Below are 7,575 nucleotides of genomic sequence, written 5' to 3'. Positions count from 1 at the left end.
ATTAAATACACTTGAAGTTTTATTGCAAGTCCTCCTTCTTGAATTCCTAGAATGAAAATGTAATATCTCAGCCTTTATCATACCAGGAAGTGATCAGTGGAATGCTTTTGAAAGGGAACACTGTTTATTTTCATTTGCTACTCCAATTAGAATGTTCAATAAGAAAATACTTTTAATTAAAGTATGGATACTAAAAATACAACATTATTCTTTTTCAAACTAAGATGTCTAAAATAGACAGCTCTTTGGAAATATAGAAGTTTTTACTACTTCTTCTGAGAGCTGTGGCTGAAATATTTGCATAGATATCCAGCAATGGACAACAGGAATGGTGCCACCAGCTGGGACAGGAACTATGAGGTTAGAGTGAAATTGTGTGAGGGTACTGAAGCTTTTCCTATGGAATCTCATAGCAGAAGTGGACTTAATTTAGTGGCTAATGCACAAACACAGGGCTTCTAAATACCCCTTTGAACTACTTCCAGAAACAGGATAGAATGTGAACCCCAGTCTAGCAAGCTGTGGTAGAAAGGATGCAATGGGAAAATCAACCTTTGGATTTTTGTGTTGACTGCTGAAATCCTGATTCCCAAGCTTGTATCTTCCTTGTTTCTACTGGTGCCACCTCTCAGAAGTAGGTTTGAATTGATGCTGGCACATTTCTATCACTGCACTGGGTTTTTAGGTGTGTGGTTAAGCTTGGTGTAGGTTTTGTTCAGTCTTACCTGAGGGTTTGCTTTTTAATGGAAAGGCTGAGGGTTTTTTGTGTGTTTATATTTGCTATCTGGGAGCTATAAAAGGAAACCTCAACAATCAAATTTCAATGCTTTGTTTTTCTTAGTAATGTTAAACTTTCAGAGGAATTAGAAATAATAAAATAATAGATTTTGAGTTTGGTTTGTTTATTTGTTTTGGATTTTGGTTTTTGTTTTTGTTTGTTCATTTGGTTTTAGTTTTCATTTTGGTTTGAGGGTTTTTTTTTGTTTTTTTTTTTTTTTTGGTACAAAGGGTATGTAAGTGTGAATCTCTGTACTTTACTTGCCTAACAATTGTTGTAGTTTGACACTGTATTTTTTCCAAGTCTTTTAGAAATTGCCAGGTCAAAACCTTCCTTATTAGTAGCTCTAGGTCTGCAGGGATGGGAATGGCATTCAGTTCTACTGAGAAACAGCTGAATATCTGGGAGTTTGAGAGATGTATATGCTTTTATTTTTCTTAGTGAACGTGTAGTAACTAAAAGGAAGGGTGTCAGTTAAGGATCATGTGAGTACAGGTACCTCTGTTGGTGAGATTTATGTCACATATTTTGCAAAACTCCTTTCTAGACAGCACGCAATGTTTCCATTAACTGCAGCAGTCTTAGAATCTGTACCATAAATAACAACACTGTGAGTTCATCTCATGTGTTCACAGCATATAGGATAACCACTGCACGGGGGGGAAAGATCATTAAGGAAATTCTGTGCAGAGTCATAGCTACAGCACGATACACCTATGACTGCATTCCTTGTAGTCTAGGGACAGAACATGTAGTTATATTCTATCAAAAGTAAAGGTATTTCTTAATTATGTCAGTTTATTACTAGACAACAAAGCAGTCCAAGCCAAAACATCATGCCTGAACAATCTTCAACTTTAGTAGAGTTTAAAATACCAGGTTTGCTCCAGCCTGAAATGTCTCCAGATCCTTTGTGTGTACAGTTGAACCCCATTCCAGCTTTATGTTTATCTAGATAGTGCGAAAATTGTAATGATAATTTACTTCAACTGCTGACATGATTGCTATCTTCAAGTATTCCACATAATTTCCCTGGGATAATGAAATTGTATTTTGGATGGCCAATGACATTATCTCAGTTAAGTACTGAAAACTGGATTTGGCTGTGTATTGCGATGGATGAGTAGAGGGATCTGTGGTCAAGGGAGCAGCCTTGCTGATGAGGCCGCTGCTTGGTTTTGCAGTGACAGAAGCTGCCTGACCACTCCAGTCAGCTGAAACTTTACAGCCTGAGTCCTACACCTCACAAAGCCAGGAGGCTGCTGCAGGAACTGAACGTCTAATTGTTCATTTACAGGCCTAGGAGCCTGCTCTGAAACCTCTGCCTTACATGTTTTACACAGAGACATGTGCTAGGGATTCTGTTGGGTCCTACCAACAGTTTCAGTTTTAGGAGTGTGTTGTCATGAGTTCCATGCTGTGCTGATTAAGCCACATACTTCACTAATCAAGCTGCAAAGTTAAGTAGGTGAAATTTAATAGACTCTACTAATCAAGGTGCATTCTTTGTTGAGCGAGCTGAATATTTTAAATGTAGAGGGTTTTTATGTACTCTGTTAGCAGGCTTGGAGGCCTCTTATTGCCTATATACATGGCTAGCAAAAAGCCACCAGGAGCTGTTCCATTACTGACAATGGAAGGAATGTGAGCTTTCACTTTGATACTTGTTCCAGTGGAGCTTAGGGAAGAAGTAATCAAAATTAGCCCTAGTGAGCAAATGACACTATTTCCCTTTGATAAGTCTCATTGGATTACACTGGAACACATTCCTAACATGGCAGTTCCCACCAATAGTAAGGGTACATGTGTTCCACACAACCCTTGCACCTCAATTTATCTGCAGGTTTCTCATTGGATCATAACTGATCTTTAGGGCCCTCTGATGATAATTTTTGTTCTTGTTTAGAAAATCTTAATTCAGTTTTAATTCTGAGCTCTTTATCTAACACACCTCAGTCTCATTTTGATTGGCAAAGGCAGAAGAGTGGTGGGTCTTCCTCTCTTTCCAGGAGCAGACAGGACATATTGGAAAATATGTGGAGGCAAAAAGAAGTTGCTGCAGAAAGCTGAGCAGCAGCATCATCCAACACTAGAACTGTGCAAGTTACATGGATCCAATGAAACAAACAAAATATTCTAACTAGCTTAGGGAAAGTAAGTATGAAATTAGGAGGGCAAAATGACGTGTGTAGATAGGGGGTGAAGTTGAAAGTAAAAGAGAGGAGAGGAGAATTAATACTGTGAGCAGAAGTGATTTTCACAAATTTTTACCCTGAATTCACATGTGGTAATAAGGATCCACAGTTATCCTGTTTGTGTTGCAAGTTCACATGTTATAGCTTTTGTGCTTTTCAAGGTCTAATCTAGGGGTGAATTCTTTCTCTGTTTGCAAAATGCTGATGGATTCATTGCACCTATTGCAGGGAAGAATACAGATTCCTTTGGTCTGAGTTAAGCTGCCTTCTGCCATTTTGTTTGCTTCACCCTGTGAATTTTAACACAGGAAAACTTGTAGCTGACAGTGTGTAGTGGCACCCTTCTCTTAGGAAAGATTTTTGTCTGTGTGTTTCAGCAGCCTAAATAGTGTCATATAAGAAATACTGGCTGTTTTTAAAAATTGCTTGTTCTTCCTGATGTCCATATGGAAGTAAGGCAAGTAAAATTCCCAGCCAGTAAAGGCTTCCTAGCATAAAAAGATAAAAAGAGAACTAGGATGGGTGCACAAACACACCTCCTTACATATGATTTCAATGTGGAGTGCTACTGGATAGAAAGAAGTTGTGCAGAATGGGTAAAGGGTTAGTTTCAATTATTTTGGAAATATCTTCTCTGTTCAGTCTACATGGAATGCAACGCACTCAGCTTCAATTCACTAACTTGTTTTTAATTATTATATTTATGCCTGTTCATTTTTGACATATATGCTTTGGATTTAACCACCAATTAAAGCTTAAAGCCATCAGTAAATGAGTAAATGAGTTTTTTTTCCTGGTTGCTTATTGTCTCAAGGGCCATAGTGCTGTAATGATTTTTGGTTCAGAATGATTATTGAACATTATCTTCTTGTCATATTATATCTAATCTTTATCCTCTGGTGGGGGTATATGCAGGGAGAGATGAGGCATGTGTGTTTGTAAGGAGGGTATAACTGCAGCTTCTAAATACTTGGTTAATATCTGATGTCAAACTGGTGACTTTCCAGGCTATTGACATAATGGTTTCCAGACACAGAAAATGTTGCAGTTTGTTTGTCATCTGAATTATTGAGACGTCCTCTGCTTTACAGTGAATCAGTAAAATACTGTATTATACTTAGTAGGAACAACCAAGCGACATAAATTATTAAAATTAAATTGTACTTTTCAATGTAAGCAAGCAGAATGCAGTACAAAGCAGTGACTGCAGTGTATGGGGTTTTGGTGGGCTTCTTAGGGGGAGGTTGAGGAGGGTTGGTGCCTTTTTTGTTTGTTTGTTTTTTATTTGTTCACCAAATTATTTGCTCAAATTAGGATTTCACGATAATGAAAAATAATTAGTTCTACTGTAACTTTAAAATTTTTATTGGTGACCCCTGTAAAGCAAGGACTTCTTTTTTGGTATGTATAACAGAGGTATTCATGGTGTACACAATAGAGATCTGGTGCAAAACTGAACTGGATTTGATTGTTCAACAGGTATTATATACAAGAAAACAAGTGGATCAGTTGCATAACAAAACTAAACATAGATTTAACTTGCTTTTTCTCTCTTGGGCTTTCAAAGCAGGAATTTCTCTTGTGTGAACTTTTATTTTTTTTTTTTTTAAGACCAAATGGTGGTGAGAATTTTGCTTGAAAACTGTTGGAAGTAAAGTTTGACTGCCAGGATGCTTCATGAGTTCAAGCTGCAAGGGGCAAGCATGTCCATCGTGTGCCACACAGTGTCAGTGTAAAGCCTCAAAGAGCGCGTAAATTCCACAAGATGTAAATCCCACTCAGTAGTGCGCAGGTTGATTACGGCTCAACATCTGCATAGGCTCCTTAATTAAGAGTAAAGGTCAATAGGTTAAATAAGTAACTTAATCAGAAAATTATGCAGAAGTGCCACAAATCACATGCATTAGTCAACCCTTGAGATCGATAGGGTATGCAAATCGATCAGTAGAGTATATACTGGGGACTTCAAGTACCGAAACATGCAGTGTGATACTACAAACACAATAGTTTATAGAGTTTGTCTCCCTTGACAGCTCAGCAGTTATTTATTTATTTCTCAGTTGCAGCTTTACTGTGCCATGCACAGTGTTTGATTCCCAGGTTTGAACTCATCCTGAGTGTTGTGTGAAGCTAGGGTTTGAATGAGTACGGGAGAGATTTCAAAGCATGCATGGTGGTTGTATAACCACCAAGGCTGGGTAAGGGGCAGGGAAGGTAACAAGGCTTCTTTTACTAGGAAGACAGGGCACAGGCCCTCTGGAATATCAGAGCACCAGGGTCCAAACTCTCTGCTGTGGTTTGCTTGGCACAAGGAAGAGGCGACTGGTTTATGGCTTCCTCATTCTCCCAGCGCCAGCCCTGGCCTCAGCTCAGGATAGAGAACTGCTTTCTCTGGTGAGACCTGGGGCAGGCCTAAGTGCAGGATGTTCCAGCCACAAGCCTTCCCCCATCCCTGTTTATTTGACAGGACATGGGCAGTTAGGATCAAATGTTCAGGATGTGCAGGTTAGCATGGGCAGGCTCCTGGCACCTCTGTGGAACTATGCCCAGATCCAGTCATTTTCTCTTGGACTCCCGTTGCTATTTGCTGGAGTCTTGTTCTGCACCTTTTAAAGAGCAGGTGACTGTTGTGTGTAAGATCCCAGACCATTACTATTGATGTCTTGTTGCAGGAGGAGGCCATTTCAAATATTTAGAGAGATGCCTAGGTTCTGTAAAACCAAGTGTTTGGAAGGATTGCTAATTGGAATAAATCACTGAATTATTGGAAATGCATTCCGTAATGATTCCAATAATTCCATAATTTGTAAGTGATAGATTTCCAAATAGTAGAAGCAATTTTTATCGTCTTCTGGGATACAGTGTGGTTTCAGTGTAAATAAATCTGCTATCAAGTCAGAGATATGCTGAGATCAGATGTTCAAAACCTCTTCAGATCAGCAGGGAACTCAGGAACAGCACATCTGAAAACAAACCAGCAACAGACCAACCTCAGGGAAGGGAATGTTTTGAATGTGCTCACAGCAAATATGCAGATTGATTGTGTTTGGTTGGAACTGTATTCACTCAGTGTTGTCTTTTTTAACTTTCCACATAGTTTCTGAAAGTAGAGAGAGTTGTTATGGAAATAAGGCAGATGGAAACCCTCTCCTCCTGTAATCATAGTGTGATGGCTCCTTGGCAAAGGAGCTGGGATTTCCTTTGCACAAAAAGTCATTGGTGTTTAGCAGTGGAAGTGCCAAGTGGCATTCTATTGTCTTTCTCTTGTCTTCTCTTTCCATTCCCCTTTGCTTTTTGAAAAAGTCATGTCTGAATATATCTGAGCTGATGCATTGTTGCTAGGGAACTTCATGGGAGGATGCAACTCAGCAATACAATAATACTGAGAAAGAGGGTGTTGGAACTATTGTTTTTAAAAAAAGTTTCCCCCCTGATTTATAGAAATCACATTTCTGTGTTTATCTTTCTGTCTTTTTGCCCATTTCTATTCTTTCAGTATTTTTGTTTTCTTTCAGGTTATGTGGTATGTAATATGGCTGCTATTTTGTCTATCTTTAGTTTGAATTATAGGTAGTTTAATTTGGTAGAATAATTTCTGAGACTATTTTGGTGAGTTCTCACCTAAGATTTTTTTCTAGAAATATGAGCTTAAAATTCTGTTTCAAGCTGTAGGCTACTTCTGTATTTATAGTCTGCTAAGTGAGTTAATCATGTTATCATGTTTTACCAACACTAATCATATTATCACATTTTACCAATATTATTCATGTTATCACATTTTAAAAATATTATTGTTATTTCTTTTGTGGGGAGAAGCTGCATCATTACTGAACTTTTAGGATGTTTTCAAGACATAAGTCTTAGACTGTGGTTTGTACTAAAGTTTTCTAATTTTTATGGAAAAGGGTCAAAATTCCAACCGCATCTCTCCTTGGAAGCAACTTTCAGAGCAGTGGGTGGCTTCAGAATGAGGGAAAATTTGCAGCTCCATACTAGATTTCAGCAGCTGTCTTATACAACTGTATTATATTTTGTTGGAGTGCTGTGCCTGCCAACATCACTTGTGATTTAGCTTTGTTACCTTGGGTGTTTTCCATGTACCTGATTTAAAATAATACTAAATGAAATTAACAAAAAAAGTAAAATGTCATCTTGGGAAGTTTCCTGTGGTCAGACAGATAGACAGAAATTAAAAAATGGAGAAAAGGGGACTATTTTAAATTAGATAAGAAACTGAAATCTTGCTACTTTATTTCAGTTCTCTAATCCTAGAGGGAAAAGACTTTCTTTTCCCTCTCTCTGTTTCTCTCCTTTTTTTTTTCATTTTTTGTGGTTGCCTGTGAATATCTCAAAAGATCTAAAAGTGATGTAAATCTTAGAAATGAAAGACTCAGTAAGAGAAATGCACATTGGGTATATTTCAAATATCACAATTTCTCTTTCAACATTGTGATTTGATAATGGTCTGGCTTGATCCTTCTAAATGTTCACGTTTGGCAATGCTCAATTTCGTTGATAATATATTAAAATTCATAGCAGAATTTCTGAGCATCTGTGGAGATGGAGTTTCCTCCAACATCTATCCACCTGCACATTCAGACA

Source organism: Lonchura striata, chromosome 5 (genome assembly GCF_050655825.1).
Source record: "Lonchura striata isolate lonStrDom1 chromosome 5, ASM5065582v1, whole genome shotgun sequence".
Taxonomy (NCBI): Eukaryota; Metazoa; Chordata; class Aves; order Passeriformes; family Estrildidae; genus Lonchura; species Lonchura striata.
Note: the sequence above shows the minus strand (reverse complement) of the source record.